Consider the following 27,117-nt stretch of genomic DNA (forward strand, 5'->3'; position numbering starts at 1 on the left):
AGAACCAGCTCAGTGAAGCACCGAGTCAGAAGCCAGGGGGTCTGGGGTTTCTCTGGCCCTGACCGAGAAATTCACCTGGACCCGAGCTCTCTGGGCTTGCAGTGCCTTGCCCTGTTGTCCCAGGTCCATGGCCCAGCACCAGTAAGCAAAGACTTAGAGAAATCCAAAGAGCTGCAAAAAGATGATGCTGGAAGATATGTTACCACCTCACAGCGGGTCTTTACTTGTCAAAGAAGTTAAAAGCTGCTCCTTGGCCAGCTGGCTGAACTTGGCGATAACTAAAGAAAGTGAATAAATATCCTGACCCGTGGCGTCTGAAGTATCGACATTTCACTTATCATATTGGGTGGCATTGCACAGACAACAGAGAAATTGTTCTTGCAGGGACAGACCTGTCTTTCTTCCATCCAGGGCTCTTTTTGCCAAAATGACTAGCATGGCCGGGATGGGAGGCGAAACAAGGTGAAATTATAAACCTGAGAGATACGAAGGCTCCGAAGCTGCCCTTTCAGACAAAACCAAGCTCCGACTCTTTCTCACGCCTCACATTGAAACCTCTTTGAGCTTTGATAGGACATCGACTGCCATTTTGTTCCTCTGTCCTCGGGCAAGGTCGGCTCACCCCCGTGCTTTCTGAGACCACCTGGGCACAGGTCTGCCCAGGATAACCTGGATGGTCCAGATTCAAACAGACGGCATGGAATGTGCCAATCTCTAAGCTCAGTGCTTTACCAACACTGGGGAAACAGCTCAGGCTACAGTCGGGGGATGGGACTCAGTGTGAACCCGGAGTCTGGAAACTAGAGACAGGTTCCAACTCCACCAGTCACAAAGCTTGGGAACACATCTTTCCTTCCTTGGTATCAGTTTCCCCATTTACAAATGGGTGTTGAAATAGATCAGTCAGTCATAAACTTATTTCAGTTTCTCTTGGTTAATATGAACCCAGTTCAGTTCAGTGCATTCTCTCAGTCGTGTCTGACTCTTTGTGACCCCACAGCATGCCAGCCCACCCTGTCCATCACCAACTCCCAGAGTTCACCCAAACCCACGTTCATCGAGTCAGTGATGCCATCCAACCATCTCATTCTCTGTCGTCCCCTTCTCCTCCTGCCCTCAATCTTTCACAGCATCAGGGTCTTTTCAAATGAGTCAGCTCTTCGCATCAGGTGGCCAAAGTATTGGAGTTTCAACTTCAAAATCAGTCCCTCCAAATGAACACCCAGGACTGATCTCCTTTAGGATGGACTGGTTGGATCTCCTTGCAGTCCAAGGGACTCTCAAGAGTCTCCAACACCACAGTTCAAAAGCATCAATTCTTCGGCACTCAGCTTTCTTTATAGTCCAACTCTCACATCCATACATGACTACTGGAAAAACCATAGCCTTGACCAGACAGACTTTTGTTGACAAAGTAATGTCTCTGCTTTTTATTTTTTTTTATTATTTTTTTTTTAATTTTATTTTTAAACTTTACATAATTGTATTAGTTTTGCCAAATGCTGTCTAGGTTGGTCATAACTTTCCTTCCAAGGAGTGAGCGTCTTTTAATTTCATGGCTGCAATCACAATCTGCAGTGATTTTGGAGCCCAGAAAAATAAAGTCAGCCACTGTTTCCCCATCTATTTGCCATGAAGTGATGGGACCGGATGCCATGATCTTAGTTTTCTGAATGTTGAGCTTTAAGCCAACATTTTCACTCTCCTCTTTCACTTCTATCAAGAGGCTCTTTAGTTCTTCACTTTCTGCCATAAGGGTGGTGTCATCTGCATATCTGAGGTTATTGAACCCACCCCCCAAGAATAGGTCCTTGGCCACACCTCCATGGACAATGTCACTTCATAAAATGCATGGAGGCTTCCCTGATGGCTCAGACAGTAAAGAATCTGCATGCAATGCAGGAGACCTGTGTTCAGTTCCTGGGTCGGGAAGATCCCCTAAAGAAGGGAATGGTAACCCAGTCTAGTATTCTTGCCTGGGAAATCCCATGGACAGAGGAGCCTGGTGGGCTATTGTCCATGGGGTTGCAAAGAGTCAGACATAACTAAGCCACTCACTATCAAGGTTCTGAAGTCTTTTCCACAGCCATTGAGTTCAAGGTGAGGCCACCGGACCAGATGACCTTTAAGAAGCTAGCCCTTTCCTGACCCTCCTTTGCAGTAGCCCAAGCCCATGGTTAGTTTCATGCTAAAACAGACGTGAATTCTTAACACATCTGGTTTGAAATCCCAGATTCTTCTCTCATCAGCTCTGTAATACTAAGCAAGTTTTCTAAACTTTCTGTGCCTATTTTCTTTATTTATGAAACCGTGAGATAATATTCCCCAGTAGTTCATTTGAAGCATTAAACTACATATTACATGACACCTAGAAAATGCTTGATTCACTTCTACTTTCCAATCCTCTCCTTCTTCCTCTCTTGACCCCTTATTGGTATTAAGTTCCTCTTAAAACAGCAGAAAAGCATTTCATCGGATTATTTTGGCATCTGGGCAGGTCGAGAGGAAGGTATGACTCTGTAACAGTTGTTTACAGAAAAAAGAACCCCAGAGTGGCCCTGCCCCCTGGCCAAAGATGACTTTACATTGCAGGCAGCTACTCTTTATAGACTGTGCGGCTTTAGTGAGTTAGCATTACCTCTCTGAGCTCCCATCTGTAAACAAGGATAAGGATAACACCTCCCTGACCACCATCCACTCAGAGAGTCCCTCCTGGATGCCAGGCACCACACGAGGACTTCACACAGAGTCTATCATGAACACCAGGTGTGTTGTGAAGACAGAGAGAAATAATGTACTTAGAAAGGCTTTATATACAGTGAAACATGAGGCAGACACTTCATTTTCACCATGATCAGGGGGTTTCAAGAGCTTGTTTTCTATTGTGAAAATAGGAGTGGCTTTTCCAACCAGAAGTTCAAGCACATGGAGCAGAAAATGACAAGTGACATGGAGTTTGGGTCATCTCAGAGATAAAAGGTGAGTGCCCCTTGTGAGCATCTTTCCTGGTGCTTTGGGGAGAAATACAAGGAGGACAGAAGGCAATGTGACTTCTTTTCCTGTGTGTTTCACATAACATACGTCTCTCCTCAGTGAATCTCCATTTACCCATTTCTCATTTAGTGTGTGATTTATTGGATACTGCAGCACGACAGCCAAAATGCTGGGCGAGATGGTAAATCTAGTAATAAAATATCTAAATGATTTATAAATACGGTTTAGGGAGGCTTGGGTAGGTAAGGCGGCACACGGCTAGTCGAACAAAATCCCTGTGCTTCAGAAACTCTCCCCCAGACGCCTACATCCAACGCACAGAGCTTTTTGTCTCTATTGAGCCGAGCTGACAACTCCAGCGTGTGCAAATACAGATTTACCAGGCAAACGTGCAGCCAAGCCCAGGACTGTAAGTGTTTGAAAAGGCAGATCTATTTGACGAGCAAATAATGCGTCATCAATAAAGACTTGTCGAGATGAAACGAAGGAGACCAGCTGTTGCTGAACATCTAGTCTGGGGTAGAGAGAGGATGCAAACTGGAGGAGGAAGAGATGGTGGGGTTGGGGATGGGGATGGGTGGGAGAGGCCTGAGCAGCACGTTTTAGAACGATAACTGGTGTTCTTGACCACCTGGTCAAGATGTGTGGGCCTCCTCGACTGAGTGGGGCAAGCAGCACTAGAAGAAAGCCTTACTTGGAGGCACCTGGTGTCTTATTAACAAGGAAAGAAAGACGATCAGGAGCTGCCAACAGAGCAAGACCAGGCTGTGCAGAAATTAACGTCTTAATTTACATCATATTATCATATATGGAATCTTAAAAAAAAAAATGATACTGCTGAGCTTCTTCACAAAACAGAAATAGACTCATAGACATAGAAAGCAAATTTATGGTTGCCAAAGTGGAAAGGGGAGGGGAGGGATAAATTAGGAGTTTGGGATTAACAGATACACACTACTACATATAAAGCAGATAAACAATAAGGACCTACTGTATAGCACAGGAACTATATTCAATATCTTGTAATAACCTATAATGGAAAAGAGTCTAAAAAAGAATATATCTATATATATATAGAGAGAGAGAGAGAGAGAGATAACTGAATCACTTTGCTATAACAACATTGTAAATCAACTATACTTCAATTAAAACAATTTTTTTAAACAAAGATTAGAAATGAAAAAATCTTAATTCACAACAGCTGAAAGGTGGATGCAAGCAAGGTGTCCGTGGATGCATAAACGGAAATAAAGAAGAGGTTGTATAGCCATCCTGGAATATTATTCAGCCCTAAAAAGGAAGGAAATTCTGACTCATGCTACAACACAGATGACCCTTAGAAACAGTGCTAAACGAAATAAGCCAGTCACAAAAGGCCATTTATTCTACTTATATGAGGTATTTGTTGTTGCTGTTTTTGTTGCTGTTCAGTCTCTAAGTCGAGTCTGATTCTTTGCGACCCCATGGACTATGGTACGCCAGGCTCCTCTTCCACTGTCTCCCAGAGTTTGCTCAAATTCATTTCCATTGAGTCACTGATGTTATATAACCATCTCATCCTCTGCCGCCCCCTTCTCCTTTTGTCTTCAATCTTTCCCAGCATCAGGATCTTTTCCAATGAGTCAGCTCTTCCCATCAGGTAGCCAAAGTACTGAAGCTTCAGCTTCAGCATGAGTCCTTCCAATGCATATTCAGGGTTGATTTTCTTTAGGAAGGACTGGTTTGATCTCCTTGCAGTTCTTAGAATCACCAAGTTCAGAGAGACAGAAAGTAGAATGGTGGCTACTAGGGGCTGGGAGTGGGAGGAATGAGTCATTGTTTAGTGGGGACAGAGTTTCAGCTTGGGAAAATGAAAGTTGTCTGTGGCTAAATGGTGGTGATGGTTGCACAACACTGTGAATGTACTTAGCCCACTAAACTGTACAATTAAAATGGTTAAAACTAAATTTTATGTTATGCACATTCTCCCACAATAAAATAGACATCTTTTAATATATGTCCCATTCAGGCTTGGATTTCAGTTGCTAGGATGCCAAACTCCACCATTAGATGACAAGTAATTTGATGTCAGGGATTCCCAAGTGGCTCAGTGGTAAAAGAATCTGCTTGCCAATGCAGTAGCCATAGGTTCAGTCCCTGGGTTGGGAAGATCCTCTGCAGGAGGAAATGGCAACCCACTCCAATTTTCTTGCCTTAGAAATCCTGTGGACAGAGGAGTCTGGTGGTCTACAGTCCGTGGGGTGGCAAAGAGTCAGACATGACTGAGAGACTGAGCATCTGAGCATACACACAAACATGCATGCATCTTGATGTCAAGAATTAGATTTGACTTAGCTATGAATCCCTCACTGCACTTAATACAGTGGTTCTCAAAATGCAATCTATGGACCACGGGGGATCTCCAAGACCCTTTCAGTATATGCACAATTCAAACTCTTTTCATAATGGTACTAAGCCAGAGGTACTGTTTGTTATGATGGAATTACAGCTTGCATTGATGCTGGAAAAGTAATGGTGGGTAAAATTTCTGGTGTTTTCACACACCAAAGCTATGGCACCAAACTGGACCAGCAGTCATGCTATTCTGATGGACTCACAAGCAAAAAAGAAATTGTATTTAAGAATGTCCTTAATGAAGCAGCACAAATTATTAATTTAACTAAAGCTCAGTCCTTGACCGCACATCTTTTTAACACTGTGTGTGACAGAAGTCTTTAAAACCACGTCTGCTAAATACATATTACGTATATGTGAGGTGGACATATTACAGCCACCTCAAGGATCACTTGTGTGATGGTGTGAGTGTCAACCAAAAATAGCTGCCTTATTTTTTCATGGAACATCATTTTTATTTGAAAGCACAACTGAAAGACAAACAAAAGTTATTCAGATAGGGGTATCTGGTAGACATCTCTTCAAAAATGAGTGAAGCAAGCCTGTCACTTTAAGGACAGACTCAACAACTGACCATGTGGTTGGCAAAGCTAAATTCCAACCTGTCGAATGAAACTTAGGATTTTGGACAGTGCTTCTCCACCAATGTGAGCTTGAGTGTTTCTGAATACTTAATGGATTACTAATACATCATACTCCAAAATCACATGTAGGTAAAAGTTCCATTTAAAGTTCAAGATAGATGAATGAATTTTAATGTAACCAGGTACCAAAAGTTCTAATATGGTTTCAGATTCCACATCACAACTGAACTTTAAGAAACTTGCACTTGTTGAGTTTTGGTGTAGTATCAAAGAAAACTATCCACAATTTTCTGAAAAGGCTCTTCTCTTTTTCAACTACAAATCTGAGTGAAGCACAATCTTCTCTACATACTTCAACCAAAACAACGTATTGCAACAGGCTGAATGCAAAAGTAGATATAGTGTTTATATAAACTGAAAGTCTGTGGCAACCTTTTGTTGTCAGATAATGGCTAGCAATTTTCAGCAATAATTTATATTTTTAATTAAGATATATAAATTGGTTTTTCAGACATAGTGCTATTCCATACTTAATAGAATATAACACAACTTTTATATGCTATGGGAAACCAAAAAATATGTATGACTTGCTACATCACAAAATTTGCTTTATTGCAGTAGTCTGGAACCAAATCCACAGTATCTCCAAGGTAAGCTGATATAGGAATCTAGCTGTCTTCTACTAAGACAACTAACAAATAGATTTGCAAAGGCATCAATACCATTCTTCTTGTTATATTTTTTCTATTTTGGAAAATGATTGTTTTTAATAAAAAATATTTATGTTAACATGCAATAGTTTTTTTGTTGCTATTGTTAAATGCATTCTTAGTAAGTATTACTAACATTTCTCAATACTGATTTTCCATGTCAATAGATATAACCTACAAAAGCAAAAGCTCTTTGGGTTCCTTGGTACTTTTTAGGAATGAAAATGGATCATCCAAAAGTTTGAGATCCTCAGGTCTAACACATGTCTTAATAAGTAAATAAATGAATGAGTGTACCAACTGAATGAATGGATGAGAATACTGCTGGAAAAAATATATATATGGTTATGAGTAGTGTAAAGGAAAGAGTTGGGTTGATGTGGAAGGGTCAACTGGGGTAGGAGAGCTAGTGGTTCTTGATCTGAGTATTTCACAGGTGGATAAAATTTTCGAAGTATTTTGGGAATCTGCACAGAATGGCCAACTTTTTATTTGGTCAAGTAAGGACATTTGAAAAAATAACTACAGTCTACCATCATCATTATTTTGTAAAAGTCAAGACATTTTAACAGAAAAAAAAGGACAGATAGAATCTTGGTATAAAGGGCAGTCTCTATATTGAATAAATTGAGCTATTTTTGAAGCTCACCTTCTGTCCCTTGATTTTCTTGCTTTGCCCTGGACCCACGTACACTTTTCCCTGTACCAGACTTTATAAGCATCATCCTAGAGCAGGCGTCAGAACCATTTTTGATAAAGGACCGACAGGAAAGACTTTGGGGTTTGTGGGCCATTATGTTCTCTGTTGCAGCTACTCAACTGTACTGTCAGAGCATGAAGCAGCCACAGACAGCACATCAATGAATAAGCATGGCTGTGTGCCAATGCAATTTTATTTACAAAACCCATGGTGGCCAGATTTGGCTCACTGGCCATTGTTTGCTGATCCTGATCTAGAAAGCTGGGTAGAGGTGTGTGGGAGGCTGGGGCGAGGCCATTTCTGCCAGGTCACCATGGACTTCAGAATTGTCAAGATGACCAGCATTACCATTTTCCTGACAAGGAGACCAGGCAAATCTGCTCAAAAAGCTGGCTGTCGTGCAGTGATCCACTGAGCCTGCCCTTCTGGGCATCTCAGCAGTAGGCAGGGGGGTGGCAGCGGGGGGTTGATAATGCCATTCCACGTCCTCTGGGAAAGCAGGATTGAAGCCCAGTGACACAACCCACCACACTGGCATCCAGGGACAGTCACCAAAGAAATGAAAGAAAGGCAGGTGAGATGGCCTATCCACAGTGACATGACGGGCGGGGGTCAGTGACACTTGAACCAGAACTCTGGCACTTGAATCTGAGCTCTCTACTGCATGTCACCAAAGGTGTAGCACAGGGACACTTTCATCTTGCTCCTCACTCCCATGTGGGAAAGAGACAGAATCTTAGCTTAATTGAGAGGTGCATGTAAATGCCCCAATCTCAAAAAAAAATAAAAAACAACATCTATGACTTTCTTTCTGAACAAAGGGATTCATTTTTAGAAAGGGAATCTCCGTTGCCCATCTCCTCCCTTCCGGGATGTCAAGATTTGCCAGGCAGCCCTCTGCCAGCCACGGGCACATCCTCCCCCACAGCTGCCGATCTGCCCATCAGATTAGGGGTGCGCGCATATGGTGGCAAAGGCAGGGAGAATGAGCTCCATCGTTTCTGACATGTGAGCACCAGAGCTGCGAGCATATGGCCTGGAAGGCTCTCCAGGAATTTCACGGGACATTTCATGCAAGTTGAGACTGAGGCATTCAGGAACCTGGATCCAGAGAGAGGAAAAGAGAAACTGCAGAAAATATTTTCCTCTGAAATATTTACAACAAATGTGAGAGAGAAGAGCTGGTTTCTGTAAGGTATAAAACTCAGGCGAATCATGTAAGAAGAAGGTGAAAACCCCAAGAGAAATCAGAAAATGACACGAACCCATAATTCATAAAAGAACCACCAATGGCCACTAAAGTAAAAATGAAATTTACCTTTACTGGTAATAAACAAATGCAAATTGCAATGTGACACGTTTTTACTTTATCCTTTAAAAGGATAATACTTAATGCTGGTGTGAGTGCAGTGAAAGGAACACTCTTTGCGTATTGCTGGTGGGCATGTAACCGGGTCGGGGACACACCAGCTGGAAGTCAATCTGGTAATACATACGGAGAATTATAAACACATTCATAATCTTTAACTCAGCAATCCCACTTCTGTGAACATGCGGAATAAACTAACATCATTGCTTCCCTCTGATGGAACATCTACCTCTATTAGCAGAATCCACACTGCTAATGATGTTTCCTGACAGTTTCACATGTCATTCATTCTGACCTACAAATTAAAACTTGAATGCCTCCTTTTTTCCCTCTAAAAATGATGCTACAAAGTCACAGCCACCTTTCTATACAGGTATATGTTTGCAAGATCCCTGAATAGAACTCGCCATTTATTCTTGGTTGAGTCAGCCCATCACTCAAATCACTGGATTCATGCCCATCATTCAAAACAGCCTCAGCTTTTCCCAGCTGAATGTCATCGGCAAATGACAGCCAGCCTGCCTCCTGCCCAGTGGCAGCCTGCCTCCTGCCCAGTGTCCACATTCCCAGGAGTTGGTGGGGCAGGACGTGGCTGAGGATGGAGCCCAGTGGCAGTCCACAACACGCCTCCTTCCACATCGTTTCTGATCCATTACCAGTAGCTGGAGTTGTTCAACCTGTTACAAATCTACTTTGTTCAACTGGGATGTGGACACATTCCACATGTGTAATCATGAAAGGTCATGCCACATGTCTTGCAGAAGGACAACTGCAAAGGGCAGGAGGGGACAGTACTTCCTGAGAGAAAACCCTCAGCTCTTCCTGGCTCTGTAGGACTGTTTTGTCTGGGTCCCCACCTATTCAGAAGCTCCGCTTCCTTTCTCTCCAGCCAGCACCTCCTGGCCTCCCCTCCAGCCTCACTCCCAGCTCCCTCTGGCTTCACTGTAATAGCTTATCCTGGCTAGGTGAGCAGAAGTGTGTCTGGAACGGTTGTTCAAACTCAGGGATGAGAGACCTCGTTTCACAACTTGAAGTGAAAGTGTTAGTCGCTCAGATGTGCCCAGCTATTTGTGACCCCATGGACGAGGCCCTTCTGTCCATGGGATTCTCCAGGCAACAATACTGAAGTCGGTTGCCTCCAGGGGATCTTCCCAACACAGAGATCGAACCTGGGTCTCCCGCGTTGCAGGCTGATTCTTTACCACCTGAGCCACCAGGGAAGCCCTTAGTCATCTCACGTGTTACTACCCTACCTGTACAACCTTGGACATGTCACTTCACCTTTTATCCTGATATCCCTGACCTGTAAAATGGACGCAATGCGCTCAGTGCCCCCCCATCCCCGAGGGTGTTTGTAAAGCTCAACGAGAGGCCGGACGGCAAGTTGCCTTGTAAACTGAAGATGCTAATGTGTCAGTGTACCACTAGCACAACTAATAAGTTGTATTTGTCCAATCTGCTGCAGGGAAAGGGCAAAGCTTCTCTAGAATGTTCTAGGACATGTGACGGGCAATGGGATCCAATCCTGGTGCAGTTGCCTGAGGTTTTCTGGGGATTTTCTAATCTAAAGTGGCCAGATACCCAGGAAATGACCAGGCCCCAGTCTGGAATTCTCAAATGTGGACCCTTGAAAAACCAGCCTAGCCTCCAGCCCCTATAGAGGAGAAACCTGAGCCCTAAGAAGGAAGCCGTCATGTCAGAGGTCACTCCTCCGGTAAGAGGACGGTGAGACTGGATCCTCTGACAGCGCTCCAAACTTCCCTCCCTGTCACCTCCTCCAACAGCACTCATTTGAAGAAGCCAGAAGGAGGTTCTGGGATTGGAAATTAGAAGCCACTAAAAATGCTAAATTTATACACACACACACACACACACACATACATATAGACATACACACACATACGTATACACATAAATTATTTATATACACACATATAAATATATATATATACACATACGTATGCATATAAACAGGGCTTTCCAGGTGGCTCAGTGTAAAGAATCTGCCTGCTAATGCAGGAGACATGGATTGGAAACCTGGGTTGGGAAGATCCCCTAGCCAGGTTTAGTTATCAGCATCCTTCAAAGGGAAAGAACCTGAGCAAGCTTTCTTGTCTTAAAGAGGGGCCAGCTGGCACCCAAAGGCAGTGACAGCACACTCGGGTCACAGCTGGACCCATGGCAGTGAGAGGACCTAGGCCTCTGGGGCACTGGGCCACTGCTGTACCAAATGCCACCAGGACACACAGAAACTCTGTTTCAGGGTTCATCTGCTATGTGGTTTCACCTTAGGTTATGGGAGTCACTTCTCGTACTTGTGTGTGGTTGAAAAACTATGTTCTCCAGTAAGAGAAGAAAAAGAGTCCATAAGGGGACATTCTTAGGATAGAATATTATGTAGCCAGGAAAACTCTTATCTTCAGGGCATGTGGCAATATTCATAATGTAATGTTAAATGAAAGTTGTAGGAGATCAATTTATATATGCACAAAAAACCTAATATTCTAGCTTTATACAGTATTTCCTGTACAAAAGCAGTGATTTTAAGATGCACCTCAGACTTAAAAAATATTTCAATATAAGGAAACGTTAAAGAAGCACACTTGGAAATATTAAAGATGAAAAATGTGCATCTAAGAAGAAAGGAAGTGTGACATAGATTTATCACACAAATATCTGGTTTGTGTATATGTGTTCGCATGTGCACATCTGTACGAGACCAAGAAGTGCATTAAACATTACCACTGGTTATTCATGAGGGCAGATTTTAATTTTTATTTTATCTACTCTTTTTAGTATTTTTCAAGTTTGTCTCTGATGTGGTGATACCAATTTTTTAATCCAAAAAAAATGAACTCTGCATGTAGAACATTAAAAGCAAATGTAAGAAAAATGCACGACTTTTTGACTCACACAAGGATCGCAATTTTCATTCCCGAGTCTCGACACTTTTTAGCCCTTCTTTATTTTGTTATGATTCTCCACTCTGGTTTCTAAGGACAGTTTAACATTCCATCTTCCATGAACCATTAGAAGGCTACCGTCATGCTTTCCCCCACTCAGCTGCATTTTAATGGGACGCCCTGGGTCTTTGGGCAACAACTCTTAGGAAAGTCAGGTACAATTTCTTGGTGCAGGTGCCACAGGCATGCCTAAGATCCCACTCCGCACTGCAAGCAGAGATCTTTGTTTAAAAAAAAAAAAAAGCATCCTGCGAAAAAAATTTGTTTAGACTCTAGTGCTAAGAGAATTTCAGCTTTCCTTTGAGAAAATGGTATTTTTATTTTTACTCTAAAAATCATTAATATTATCTTAGCTGTGTATTATTTCTCTTTTTCCTTACCTGCTAAGAAACTCCAAGTCCAATTTGAAACTCAACTGTGATAACTCTGTTGGCCCTAGGCTGGGGCTATTTTGCATGTCTTTTTTCCCCCCCTTTGGTTCTGGTTCTTGAAGTAAACTACTTGATTGTACTCTTTATGTTCTTCCATAAGAGGTCACAAATCACTGGCTGCAACAGCATAGAGTAAACACATATACTCAGCAAAACTTTTTCTGAGTTCACCTTTGACGTCTCTCTCCCCTATACCCACAGCATCCAGTCTGTCAACAAACGTCCTCAGTGATGCCTCTAAAATATGTCCCGTATCGGTCTGCTTCCCCCACCTCGACTGTCACCTTCCTGGCCCAAGACACTGGACAGTGACAACACCTTCCTGGCTGTTGTCAGGAAGATGATGTTGTCTGCATCTTCTCTCATCCCTCCTCTGTTCCACTGACTCCCTCCAAGTGTGCCTTTGACCACTGATTAAAAGCGGCCCTCACACACTCATCCTCCATCTTGCCATCCTACGTCACTTCCCTTACAGCACTTAGAACGCCGGAAATAACCTTCACGTGTTTACTTGCTTGTTTTTATCTCTCCCCTTCTCCATCCCTAAAGTAAAAGCCCCACCTTGTTCCCTGCTGTATCGTCAGTGCCCAGGACTGCCTGGCACATTGCAAATCCTCAAAATGTATTGGAAAAATGAAAGCCTGGCTCACCTCCAACGCCCTTTTAGCCACTGGTACTTTCGCCAGGGTCCTAACTCCCCACGCCCATTTTCAAACAGTGAACAAATGCCATCATCCAACTAGCCCCCTGTGGCTCTCAGCATGGGGCTCACCTACCCTGCGTGCACAGCGGTGAGGGGGTAGACAGCTGCCAAGATCCCATCTACCTCCTGGGAGGTGAAAAGGAAGGGCTGGGAGGGAAAAAGACTGTAGGGGTGATGAGAACCTGCCCAAGACAATGGTCGCAGAATCAGGGTCATTGCTGAAAGGTCTAGAGAGCCCTGCGGCCCCACAAATTGTCTCCCAAGAGTTATTCTCCATCCCTTCAGATTACTTCATTGGCCAGACATTCAAATACCACATTAAAATTCTTTGCCCTGGAGAAGCAAAGCCTCCCCAGAAGACCTCACACACTCTAAGAGAAATGTTCCTGGAGATGAATTTTCTCCTAGGCAATAAGAAACCAGGCTTTTCTTTTCTCTGGCTGCGTCCTCCCTATGAACTGGACCCACGGATCCAACCGAGGTCAGAGCTCATGCCTTCACATTTGCTTTCTTTCAAGAAGGCTTGCTGTCTCCCCAGCCCACAGGAACTCCACTCTACTCTTCACTGCCTGGGCCGCAGAAAGGTCTCACTGGCGCCAGAAAGACACTTATTGGCATGCAGGGTAGAAGCCCCCACCGCTTTCAGAAGAGCCCCTATCCAGTTACTCTGCTGCTGCTGCTGCTAAGTCACTTCAGTCATGTCCGATTCTGTGCGACCCCATAGACAGCAGCCCATCAGGCTCCTCTGTCCCTGGGATTCTCCAGGCAAGAACACTGGAGTGGGTTGCCATTTCCTTCTCTAATGCATGAAAGTGTAAAGTGAAAGTGAAATCACTCAGTCGTGCCGGACTCTTAGCGACCCCACGGACTGCAGCTCACCAGGCTCCTCCGTCCATGGGATTTTCCAGGCAAGAGTACTGGAGTGGGGTGCCATTGCCTTCTCCTCCCAGTTACTCTAGACACTGGCATTGTTATTGTTCAGTCACTAAGTCATGTCCGACTCTTTGTGACCCGATGAACTATAGCATGCCAGATACTGGCAATGATCCCTAATTCCCCCTTTCATCACCTTCTATTCGGGTCACCAAGGTAAATAAAGGTCAAGGAATAGCCCCGGGGGAACGGTATGGTTTCCAAGCTCAATATGCAAATCACTCTGTTCCCTCCAGATGGGTAACTTCAATGGAAGGCCGCTGGGGTAGGGATAGGGTAGGGGTGTGCAGGCCCTGGAAAAATGTCCCTCCCTCTGTGCTCCAGGAATCCTATCACTCAGAGAAAAGCCAGAGCAACTGGAGGCAGAGAAAGTGCCAGATGGAACTCCAGTGACGGTGTAAAGGTGGTGGGGTGGGAGAGGGCACCTCCTCACCCAGGTGGGATTATGACTTGACGAGTGTCAGCCTCAGAGATTTTAGTTTATGAATCCCAGTCTCACGAGGAAATCTCCAACCCTGCCTTCAACCTCCAGACACTGCCCAGAGTTCCTGGGACTCTGGGAAGAGGGCCCCAATCCAGGCTGATTTGGGGAGACTTCCAAAAACTTCTAAGAGACTAGTCATAAACACCCTTTTATCACATTTTACAACTAATATTCATTGGAAGGACTGATGCTGAAGCTGAAGCTCCAATACTCGGGCCGCCTGAAGCAAAGAACTGACTCATTGGAAAAGACCCTGGTGCTGGGAAAGATTGAAGGCAGGAGGAGAAGGGGACGACAGAGGATGAGATGGTTGGATGGCATCATTGACTCAATGGACATGAGTTTGAGCAAGCTCCAGGAGATAATGGAGGGCAGGGAAGCCTGGCATGCTGCAGTCCATGGGGTCACAGAGTCGGACACAACTGAGCATAGCAACAACCACAGGTCAGGAAGCTGAGGCAGAGAGGCTTATACAGCAGCACGGAAGATCAGCCCATCCTGCCTCCATGCGTCACATTCCAAGGCTGCGCTGAATCTGGCTAAAGGAGTCCCATTCCCCTCCCGCTTCCTGCAGGGCCCAGCTGAGATCTATGTTATACTCAAGTATGAAATATTTAAGCCTCTCCCGAGGAGCCTCGTGTCACTTCTAAATCAATTTATTCTAATCTAATCTTCATCTGCCATGGTTTTTTGGGCCAGCGCCATCAAGGAAACCTCTTGGCAGGTGAGAGAGGCTGAAAACACAGAACATTTGTTTTTAACGGTCCCTCCACAGCCAGCAGTTTCCAATATGGCAAAGTCCGCACAGACCGTGAAATACGACTGGTCCTTGGAAATGAATCCTGATGCGCTCTGAGATCCACGCAGATGGGTGTTCGCCAAGCTGCGAGTGTAAAGTTGTCGGGAGCCCCTGAAAACCCTTCACAAGCGCCGAGGTGAAGTCAGGAAGGGCCAACAGCGGAGGGAAGGCTGGGAGGAATCCTGGCAGGAAGGCAAACCTCGGCCAGCCACCGTGTTCCTAAGTAGACTTTTAATAGCTTTGGCCATAAAAGGCACAGTTTTATCCATCTTTGCCTGGGCTTCAACAGTATTCGCTTTTCCCCAGCTCCTTTTATTTTGATAGGAAAGTTCCAAAACACAGACACTGTCCTTCCCTTGCTTCTCCATCAGGCTCAGCTGTGGAACTCCAAAAGAAACTCCAGAAGAGGCTGGGAGCAGAGCCCAGGAGGCCTCTGGAGTGGCTGCAGTGCTCAGACTGTAAAGTGCCAAGAGGGGATTCATGGAAACCTCTCCCATAGGATGCAGGGTCCTTTACCCTCTGTCTGATGCTTTCCTGCCATACTGAACTGCCAGCTTCCTGCTTGTTGCCAGCCCCTCCCACCAGGCCCCCTTCCCTGGGCCAGCCATGACCAGAGCAGGAAAGGTATCCTGGCTCTGCTCCAGGGGGCCTTGGCCTCCAACCTGAGAGCCTGGGAGAAATAAGCTGGAACTTTTGAGTCTGACTTTCTATGCTGGGTCAGCCCTGCCCTGGAGCAGTGGGGTTTGTCCCGCACTTTGCCCACCCTGAATTCTCCATCTCTGGGCTGGGAGGTGAGGTCTCACCTTGAACCCAACCTGAAGGAGTGGCTGTGTCTCTGGCATTCACTCTTGCAGGCTCAGGGACTGTCCCAAATGGTCAGGAAACCGATGTCTCTCATCTGCCTGGGAATCTGGTGTTCAAGAACACAGGCTTAAACCGAGTAGAGCAAGGCAGAAAGGTGTTCAAATTCATCTCTGGCACATCCTGGCCATGTGACATCAGAAAATCAATTTACCTCTGTGTGCCTTGGTTTGCCTATCTGGAAAATGGGTATAATAATGATAATTCCCCCATCTCCACTGCTCCCATCCCTCTGGCTCACAGTGCTGAGGGCTATGGCCCAGACCAGGGTGGGGGTAGTAGGAGAAGCCAGGGAGGGAGAGAGCTCTCTGGAGCTCTAAATGTCTTGGGGACCAAGACATCTGCTTTGACTCAAAGCCCAGGGTGGCAGAGGTGCCCCACACAGGCTGGTTGCAGCTGCAGTCCCCCTGCTGTCTCCTCTAGTTCCATGGTCCTAAACTCTTTTCCAAGGAGATGCAGAGAATGGTTACCCTAATATCATGTTTCCTCTGAATTGGCCAGATTCTCACTCTTCTGGAATTTGGAAGCCAAAACAGGCCAGAATTTCCATATGGTTGTAGAAAGTCAGAGGTGGAAGGACCATTCACACCAACTTCACTGTACAGAGCAGGAAACGAGGGCTGGCCTTGCCCAGCAGTACAGCAGGCCATGACAGCTGTGAAACAGAATCCTGCTCTCAGCTTAGACGCTGAGCACAAATGTCATCAGATTTGATTCCTCTGGAATCTGATGTCCCCTGGCCCCAGCTAAGCAGTCTGGCCAAGGAGGCAGCCTCCACCAATCAGGGGTGTCCATTTCCCAGAGGCCAAAGTCTCCTCTTAGACAGAGAGAGGACCCAGAGAGGCTGCCCGCGTGTCCAGACCTGGCTGGGTAACCAGCAGGTGGTGAGATTTCCATGTGCGCAGAGAAGGGAGGCCTCCCCGCAGCTACCCACGGCCTCTCATCAGTCTCCACCCAGGCTCTGTTCTTGAGCCAAATACAGAAACGAAAGACCTCAAGGATCCAAGAGTCTGGGGCAGGAAGAGGCCCTGAAGGCTCCGGGTGGATGACCACACCTGGGCCCTCCCCCTGCAGGGTCGTCCTGCTCCCGGTGACAGCCCCACTGCATTGCTGGAATGGGCAGCAACCCACCTCCCACAGCAGTCATTTCATCCTGAACTTTGTCTCCGTACTCAATGAGACGCCTCTCTGTGCCCCAGATCTGCCCTATGGGGCCGTGCTGAACCCCCAGATCCCACGGCAGCCCTTCTAGAATGGGAACACCCGCCACCTTCATGAACCCTCTTCTCTCTGGTATAAACAGTCCAGGGGGATCATGGAACCTGGCGTCCTCTCCCCTCTTTTCCCACCCCCTTCCTATTCAATATGTGCTCCAGCCCATGGGCATCACCGGAGAAGTGCAGAGAATCAGTTCCGCCCCAGACCTATGAGTTCCACGTGAGTTGGAACCTATATATTTTTAACAAGATCCACAGCCACTTCCTGGGCACTTAAAGTTTGGGAAGCTCGGCCTAGACATAGCTCACACCGTGCACCTGCCTCTTAGAGGAAAGGACAGAACTCGGGTGTGTAGGACAGGACTCCCACCTCGCTCCTCCCCACGCTTCTTTACATCTCCAGGACCCTGAGAACACAAAGGATCCTGGGTCGACTCAGACCCCTGAGTCTCCATCACAGAAACTTCTTCCAAGCTGCCTCTCCCCTTCCAGGGTGAGAAGGAGCTGCTGTGTGCCAATTCAGGTACAGCAACTTCCACTGAGCCAACTTCAGCATTGTTTTTTCAGCTGTGTCTGGTCTACTACTTAATCCACCAATTCCCAAACCTGCCTTCACATCAGGAGGGGATTTTAAAAAATGATGAAGCCAGGACCGCGTGGCAGAAGAGTTGAACAGACTCTCTGGAAAGCGTTCTGGATGTTCGGCTTTGTTATGCTCCCTAGTTTTCTAATATGCGATCAGGATAGAGAGCCACTGATTTAACACACTGACCAAGAAGTGGATTTTTCAGTCACCTTGCGGCTCTAGGGTCCATTGGTGTGGGCAGCTCACTCCTCACAGTGACAATATCTGAGTTCATGACAATATCTCTGTTAGCTACTGCCACAATATTGCTGCGGAACAAATAATCACAAAGTCAGAGAGGATACAATAAGAACAACTCATGTGGATGATGTGTCTGTGGATCAGCTGACAGCACTCTCTGCCTATCTCTGCATTGCCTGATCAAGGCTGTAGTGGCAAGGTGGCCCTCTTCAGACTGCAGCTGGGTTGGCCATGCTTCTCTCGCCAAGTGTGTGGGTAGGATGACTGACTCTTTCTGGTTTTCCCAGGACTTTCTCAATTTGGGTGTTCCAAGTCCCACATCCCAGTACGCCTCACAGTCCTGGGAAAACTGGGATGGTTGGACACCTTATCTGTGGTCAGCTTGGGTAGCCCTGCTCTCCATTCTCTTATCTTCCTTAGACCAACAGAATAACCAGGGCATGTACCTTTCAAGACTCTGGCAGAGACTCAGCCAGCCAGCAGAAGCAAGGGAGACTCAGGCCCAGACTGGCACGCTGGCACTTTCCATCATGTGTCAGCTTTGTCCGCCATGTTGGACGGAAGTCCCCAGTTCCAATTAAACTACCTCCTATTAGATTTAGCCTTACTCCCGGGTGTCGCCATCTTTCTGAATCTTTATTCAGGCATCTGGTACATTGGCCAAAACAAGTTTCACAGCTGAGCCCAAAGTTAAGAAGCATGAACAAATACTCTTCCCACAATGAGGCGATGGCAGGAGTCTGGCTGCAGAGAGGGGTGCATAATTGGGGCCAATCATACCATCTCCCACAGGATTCTGGCTTCCAAATGCAGATGACCTAATTCCTTCCTGGCTACTGACTCTCCCCAGAGAGCCCAGATCCAGGGCCCAAGACCTTCTCAGCCCCAGTTTGCATCCAGCTCCTAAAGCACAAATCTGTTCTGGTACCCCATGCTCTGCAGCTTCCACTGTGTCTCCTCCTTCCCCTCCTTCTGCTCTTCCTCCTACTCCATCAAGCATCTGGAAAAGGAAGATGATCTCGCATCAGCCTAATCAGCCATCTTGACTAGAAATCTCCTGTGTGAATAAACTTCAGCCTCCCAGACTCAGTCTCACTTCAGCCTGGCAGGATCTCTTGGATCCTGATTCGATAGCCAATACCTTCCCCACCACCTCCAACTCGGCATCCTGGGCCCTATTTTATGCGTATCCATAACCCAGATGTCAGCTAGGGCCTCTGAGCCCTGAATACTGAGGCACGCTTGGCTGGAAACCTCAACTCCAAGGTCTGTGAGCACACAAATCCTTGCCCTTGGCTTTTTCCCTCTCTCAGCAACTCCATGCAGACATCTGTGAACCAACCTGGTGCCCACATACAGGCAACTAACAAGTAATAAGTTAGTGACTTTGATGAAGCCATCAGGGGAAGAGGGGGGGCGGGTAGCCCACATCACAAACCTCACAGTCCACACAACACCCTGATGACTGACCCCCCACCTGCTCCCTTCTTTCCTCCCTGTTTCCTGTCCCCTTCCACACAGCCCTGCCCTGTACCTTGTGTTGGGTCCTTCTACATCCAGGGGACCCAAAGGGATCTAAGCTTTTGCCTCAAGAGGAATATAGGAGAATATGCCCTATCTCATTGCATGTCAATCACTTCTGACTCAATTTTAGGTCCCAGATCTCTTTCCCCAGCCGCCCAGCAAGCAGCTGGGCTCTGATCCCAGGGAAGTGCAGCAGAGCACAAAAAATGAGTAGGGCTTCAAGGGAAAACAAAACACCTTCATTGCTTGAAAAATTATGTTGGCTTACTCACCCTGCATCCCTAAATGTATGACCACATGTTGCCACAAAATAGAAGAAAAAGGACTTCTGACCTGGTACCCAGCCTCGCTCTGCAGCCCAACCACAGTTTGTCCCCCAAGCCAGTCAGCCATGATTGGACCCCAGCTGGCCAGCTGGGAGCTCGGTGGCCCCTGCTAATGGGATTCAGGTCCTGGTGCTGACACTTAGTGGTTGACTGTGCCTGGACCCCGTCTTACCTTCCAGGCCCCGGCTTCCTGATGGGTTGACACCCAGTGAGCGGGCATGCTATGAAAAGTACATCAGAGAAACAGCATCTTCAGGGAGGTGCCTCAGATCCAGGAAACACTGCCCTGGAGTGAAGTGCTGTTCTTATTTGTGGAGCTCAAAAAATGCTGCCGATTTTGACACACGCCTCAGTGAGTCTCTAATTAGAAAGGAGGTCCACTGTCATGAAAACCACATGTCTCCTCCCCAAGCCAAACGGAATAGGCTTCTGCCTGGGTCCCGCTGGTGGAATATGCGGAGCTGCCTCCCTGTCTGGCAGAGGTGACCTCAGAGGCCTGGCTTTGCCACTTGCTCCCCCAGCTCCTGGTCCCAGAGCATGAAGGTTGCCTGGAGGCTGCAGGCAGCAAAAGAAGAGGGCAGGAGCAGCTGGGCTTGGGTCAGGCGCAGGGGCCTGGGCTCAGCAGAGGCAGCCAAATGCCCAGCCCAGCTGCCACCGCCCCATGCTGGGGCCCTATGCCGGGCCAGCCCCTCGCCGCCAGGCTGGCAGGCTCCCTTCCGCAGCTGCGAGGCTGCCTGGACCCCGCCTGCCATCTCCAGCTTGCTTTCCCTCCCCTCCTCTGATCGTCTCCTGCTTTGCCTCTCTGCCTGCATCTTCTCACTCTCTTTCATTCTGTTCCTTTTCTCTTTCTTTGTCTCTCCATGTGTATTTGTCTCTGTTTCAACTTAAATCTCTTTTTTGCATTTTTCTCTTGTCTTCTGGCCTCTCTCTGTCTCTGTATCTCTCTGTCTCTGGAATAAAGGATCAGGACTGGGGAGAGGAGATAGGCGGGGCTTGGGAGGAACCCCAGACAAAATTGGGGATCTCATTCCTGCTCATTCAAGACTCAGGCAGGAGGCCAGGGTTGGGGTCCTGGGAGCAGGCTGAATTTGAATGGGTCTGTTAGCCATGCTCACAGAATGAGGCCAGGGCCCTGTACCATCTCCCGGGGAAGTCCAACCCTCACATCTCAAATGTTTTGGGGGCCTTTCCTTAGACCCAGACTCTGGGTTGGGATTGAGAACAAGGACGACTAAGGCAAAGAGACACTGATGGAGCTCCATGCATGCAGGTAAAGGGGTGTATAAGCTACTACAGAATCTATGCACCCTGTAGGCAAGGGGCACCTGGAGGGGAGGGCCAGGACCATGCGTCCGGCAAGTCTGCTCACTGGAGAGGCAAAGCCGGAGCTGAGCCTCGAACAACTTAAGAGTTTCCTGGGCTCAGGAGGAGGGGAGGATATTCCAGAGAGTGTCTGGGAGCTGAGGGCCTGAGCCAGCCTAAGCACAGGAGAGGAGAGGGGGCGGGAGGGGAAGGGGCTTAAAGTCTGTCCTGCATGAAGAGTTTCCTGAACAAGAGGCAGGGGTGGCCCTTCCAAGGCTGGAAGCCCTGACTTTCTGTGAAACTAGGGAAATGACCCCTCCCTTTCCCTTGCTTTCTGTGGAGAAGGCGGACTGAAGGAAGAGGCCGTGTGGACAGTGCTGTCTGTCTGCTGAGCAGAAGGGGGAAGGCGTCTGTCTGGTCCTCACTACCGGGAAAGGGCGTCATGATGAGCCAGTTGCACTCCTAAGGGAGGCCATGGTGGACCACACACAGGGGCTGGGCTTCTCAGGGAAGAGCAGAACCTAATTGAATGTAATTTCTTATGTAAGAGAGCAGAGTCGGTGGCAGCTGTGAGGCCAGGGGACAGAGTACTAGTGAAGGATGAAATAAAGAGGTACCTTTAACAGTCGGCCTTGACTCTCACTTTGGGGTCATTAGGTCACTCCGCCATGCATTTCCTGGCCCAGTCATACACCCTCCCTGCTCCCAAAGTGTTCTGAAACAGAGGATAACTGAGGCTGACATTGTGCAAGTGGGGAAAACAAAGAAAGAAGGGGATGGAGCTTGCCACAGGTCACAGCATCTGCTGGAAATGGGTCGGGGCTCCCAGCTCTGCCATGTCCATGGACACCTGTCCATTCCAGAGGTGGCACCATCCCTAGCTTCCCTGGAGGTTGGAGGTGTGTGGCCTGCAGGTGGATCCTGAGCGTGACCTGGTGACCTGAACGTCATCCATACACAGGCTGCTAAGTCGCTTCAGTCGTGTCCGACTCTGTGCGACCCCATAGACGGCAGCCCACCAGGCTCCCCCATCCCTGGGATTCTCCAGGCAACAACATGGAGTGGGTTGCCATTTCCTTCTCCAATGCATGAAAGTGAAAAGTGAAAGTGAAGTCGCTCAGTCGTGTCCGACTCTCCGCGACCCCATGGACTGCAGCCCACCAGGCTCCTCCGTCCATGGGATTTTCCAGGCAAGAGTACTGGAGTGGGGTGCCACTGCCTTCTCCGTCCATACACAGGAGGAGCTGGGAAATCCAACCGCAGGAGCAGAGTAGCTTCTGAAGGCCATCTCTCGTGTCCACAGCAGACTGCCACTGCCGTCAGTCTGACTCCCACTTTGGTCTGTGAGGACAGTCAACATGTCTGCATCCCAGATGAGAAACCTAAGTTCACAGAGGGCAGCATCCTGATTGAATGCTGAGGCCCAAACCAGAGTCTTCGAGCTCTAAAGCTGAGGCCGCTTCTCCAGCCTGTCAGACTTCTGAAGATACTTACAGTCGAACGCTGGCACATGATGTGGGCGTGGAGATGTGTATGTGTGTGTAGTGTACACACACATGTATATGCACACACAGGCACATGCACACAAGTGCATACACAGGTTTTTTTCTTCTTCTTCTTTTAAATCCTCTACTGCCTCTCCTTGCCCTGTGCTGCATGGAAAATTAATATATTTCTGCAGTCACTAATCCCTTTCATTTGGATCCAAGCAAATGACAGGATCAGTCTCCATCACTGCCACGGCTAAACCCCAGGGCCCTCCCTGGTGTCTTGAATAAGAGTCAAGATGACCCACTTTCTCCAGCCATCCCCTGTCTCCGGGCTGCTTTGGCTGGGAAACTGTCAGCCTGGTAAATATCACGGGCTTAGCAGGCTGGTTCCGGCTTCCAAGTCTGTCCTCTTTTTGGCTGCCCAGCCTGGCTTATGGGACCAAGCCCCAGTGTCCTACTCCAGATGCCAGGGTTCAGCTGCCCATACACAGACAGGACCCGCCTGTGCAGCATGCCAGCATCCACAGAGCCGCTGTGCCCAAGTGCAGACCAAGGGCACTCACTCCCTCAAACAGCGTTTCCTGGGTTCCCAGTCTGCAGCAGGCACACAAGCCCAGGTTGGGAGCTTAGAAAGATGCAAGCACTGCCCTGTGAACATCCTGACTTGGAAGGGAGCTGGTCATGAAAACAAACTCAGAAATAAACAGCAGAGCAAGCCAAGTTTTCCCTGAGCTCAGAGAAGGGAACAATTACTTCTGCTGGGAGGGTCAAGGAAGGCTTTCAAGAAGACTCTAAAGTTGAGGCTAGAATGCAAATGAGAACATATCACATCGAAAAGTGAGGGAGGGCCCTCTAGGAGGTGGGGACAGCATGAGCGAAGGCAATGCAAACAAGAGTGGCTGGGTCGTCCCAGTGCAACAGCCCTAAGCATCCAGTATCGTGCATCGAACCTGGACTGGCAACTCGTTTCATATATGATATTATACATAGATGGTATGGGGAGGGAGGAGGGAGGAGGGTTCAGGATGGGGAACACATGTATGCCTGTGGCGGATTCATTTCGATATATGGCAGAATGAATACAATATTGTAAAGTTTAAAAATAAAATAAAAAAAAAAAAGACTGGCTGGAAGGGCAGCTGGGGCCAGACCCTAACTGACCTTGGATCCTAGATCAGGGGACATCTTTGTCCTTCAGGCCAAGTCAGAGGAGGCAAAGCAGGGTTGTAAGAGGAGGCAGTGTAGGATCCAGACAGCCTAACAAGCAAGAGACCCTGTCCTCCCTTTAGACCATCCTGCCAGCCCCCGCCTGAGACGTCTCCACCCCTCAGTGATCTTACCCCCCGCTGATGGGTCCCCTGCCCCCTCCTCTCTCTTTCTGGGATTTTCCTTCTCATTGAGTGTGGAACATTTTCTCTAGACAGCAAACGTCACTCAGTGTGAATGCTGGTCACTGCAACCTTCCTTGCAGGGCCAGTTGCTGGCTGCAGGAGAGAGGGAAGGATACTCAGATTCCACAAAGGCTACTGCTTCCAGGGGATCAAAGTCAGCCCTGCAGGGGAACAGACCCTAAGGTGATGACTTTGGCCTCAAATCTCCAGGAACCAAGGTTGATGGAAGGTTGTGCCTGCCTCTGTTTTAGCAAGGCCTTTTGGAACAAAGACCAGCCATGTTTAAGACCCCCAAATTATGCAGGGGATGGGCGGCCACCTCTGAAGCTAGAGCCAGAGTGTTGTCTCAAAGCAAGTGACAGTAAAAGCTGTTCCTTTCTGCAAGGTCTCCTCACCAGGTGGATACACGGATACAGAAATACAAATGGGAACAAGGCTGGGAAGGCAGCCACAGATATGGCTTTGGTGCCTCCCTGGCTCTGTGAACCTCACATACAAGTAAAGTCCTAGAGGCCAGGAGCAGGGTCAGGGATGGGTCAGGGCTTCCTTAGGTGGATGGCCACACGCCTCAATCATCTACCTGGTTCTGGGGGGCCACAGGGAACCAGAATGAGCTACAGGAGCCCTGGAAGAAGCATCAATTGATCTCTTACATCAATCTGATGGAGATATAAGTTTAGTATAATAAATCACACGCACTCAAAAGTATCCTGTGACGAGCTTGGATAAATGCAACCAATACCACAATCAGGATTCGGAGCATTTCCATCACCCACTAAAGCTTCCTTTGCCTCCTCCACATTCAATCTCTCTCTCTAGCTCCAGCTCCAGGCAACCACACTCCACTTTCCGTCAATACAGGTTAGACTTTTCTAGAGTTTCATATAAATGGAATCATATACTATAGTTTCTATCCTTTTGTGTCTGGTTTCTTATGCTCAGGATTCTGCTTTTGATATCCACCCTTATGCCTGTATCAGTCACTCACTCCTTTTCATTGCTAAGTAGTATTCCATTGTGTGGTCAAGCCACAATTTGCATATATTCCCATGTTGAGGAACACTTGGGTTGCTTATTTGGCTTTTTTTTAATCAAGTGGCTATGAAAACTCAAGAACAAAACGCTGTGCAATCACATATTTATTCCTCTCAAGTAAATACTTAGGAGTGGGTTCGGTAAATGCCATGCTGTTTTCCAAGAGACTGTGCCATCTTATACCTCCACCAGCAGGATAGGGGAGTTCCCATTCCTCCACATTCTTGCCAACACTTGTTATGAACAGTCTTTTTAGTTCTAGCCATTCTATTGGGTGTATTTTATAGCAGATTTAATTTGTATTTCCCTGACAACTAGTGAGGTTAAGTGTCTTCTCACATCCTCACTTGAGTCCTGAATCTGCCACTTACCAGCTCCACTCTTGCATAAGGCACTTCCTTCTTCTCTCTAAATCACATTTCTGAGTCTGGAAGAGCAAGTACCAATCCTAGCTCTGTCCCATCCCCAGGCCTTTGTAGAGATGACATCAGATAATGCACCTGTGCACTAAAATATTTACCAAATGTAAAGTTCTAGGATGCCACTTCTCACAGTCTTCAGTTCACTGGTCTTTCATTTTACATCCATCATTTTGTTGCAGCAGGCTCCTGTGCCCTCTTCCTCACCCTCCACAGGGCAGCCAGGTGGTTCATCTAAAGCACTACTAAAACCTTACCTTTTGTGCTTGAAACCATTCCAGGTCTTGCCATAGGATCCATTTCATGCTTTCACCTAATAACTTTGATCAAAACCTGCTACATGCCAGGCACTGTTCCAGTGCTGGGATTAAGGGCTAAACAGAGCAGGCAGTCCCTGCCCTTAGAATGAAACCCATTTTCTTACTTTACAAGGGCAACAGAGGCCCAGAGAGGTGAATAGACTATCCAGAGTCACACAGCAAGCTAGCAACAGAGCAGAGACCTTCCCACCGCTTCCAGCAGCCACCGTCTTCTCAGGTTGCTTTCTAGGAGCCTCACTGTCCAGAGCTAAGTGGAGGCAGCCTGCAAGGGACACCATACACATCCTCCCCTCTTCTTGTGGGGGGCCCAGAAGAAAGTTCCACTGGGGCCCTGAGCCCAGTTGCCCCTTTCTTCAGGTGCCTTGTCTTGAATAATTGCTTCTTGTCAGAGCCCAGACCTGTGACTAGTTGGTAAATGGTGCCATTTGCTCCCCGCTCCCTTCCCTGAGGCACCTCTTGATTTCCAGCTTGTGAGATGCTCTGTCTACTAAGAGAAGGAGCAGAGCAGCAATCTTGTTAGGTTGCTTGTGGCTGTCAATCTCTCTTTAAATGGGAAAGCCTCACACCGTGACATTTAAAGAGGGCTCTGCTGAAAATCCCAGCCTGCATCCCACCCCCTACAAGCTCCCTTGGTTATTTCAGACCCGATGCAACAGAATGTCAGGCTTGAGACTGAGACTGATGGAAACACCTGAGTCCAGGAAAGGACAACAGACTCACCCAAGTTCACACATGGAGCAAGGAGGAGAGAGGAGACTAGGGACTCAGCTCTAACACCTCCCAGCTCGGTATCTTTTATGTATCCTATTGTGACTCTCAAGGAGAAGGCAATGGCAACCCACTTCAGTACTCTTGCCTGGAAAATTCCATGGACGGAGGAGCCTGGTGGGCTGCAGTCCATGGGGTCGCGGAGAGTCAGACACGACTGAGCAACTTTACTCTCACTTTTCACTTTCATGCATTGGAGAAGGAAATGGCAACCCACTCCAGTGTTCTTGCCTGGAGAATTCCAGGGACGACTGAGCCTGGTGGGCTGCCGTCTATGGGGTCGCACAGAGTCAGACATGACTGAAGTGACTTAGCAGCAGCAGCAGTGACTCTCAAAAGAAATACTAGCAGCTCTCTCTCTACCCCCCCACCCCCACCCAGGACCCCAGATCCCTGATCACAAGGTGCCTATGGACTGGGAAGGAGCCTCCCCCAGATTCTTCCCCCAGCACCCCCTCCTTCCCTTTCCTTGCTAGGCAGTATCAATCAGCATGCAGCAGTAGATCAGACACTACTCTAACTGGATTAAGCAGAGAGGGATTTAATACAGGGAATTGGTGCTTACAACATCCTG

The sequence above is a fragment of the Bison bison genome, unplaced genomic scaffold (assembly GCF_000754665.1).
Source record: "Bison bison bison isolate TAMUID 2011002044 unplaced genomic scaffold, Bison_UMD1.0 scf7180017864029, whole genome shotgun sequence".
Classification (NCBI taxonomy): Eukaryota; Metazoa; Chordata; class Mammalia; order Artiodactyla; family Bovidae; genus Bison; species Bison bison.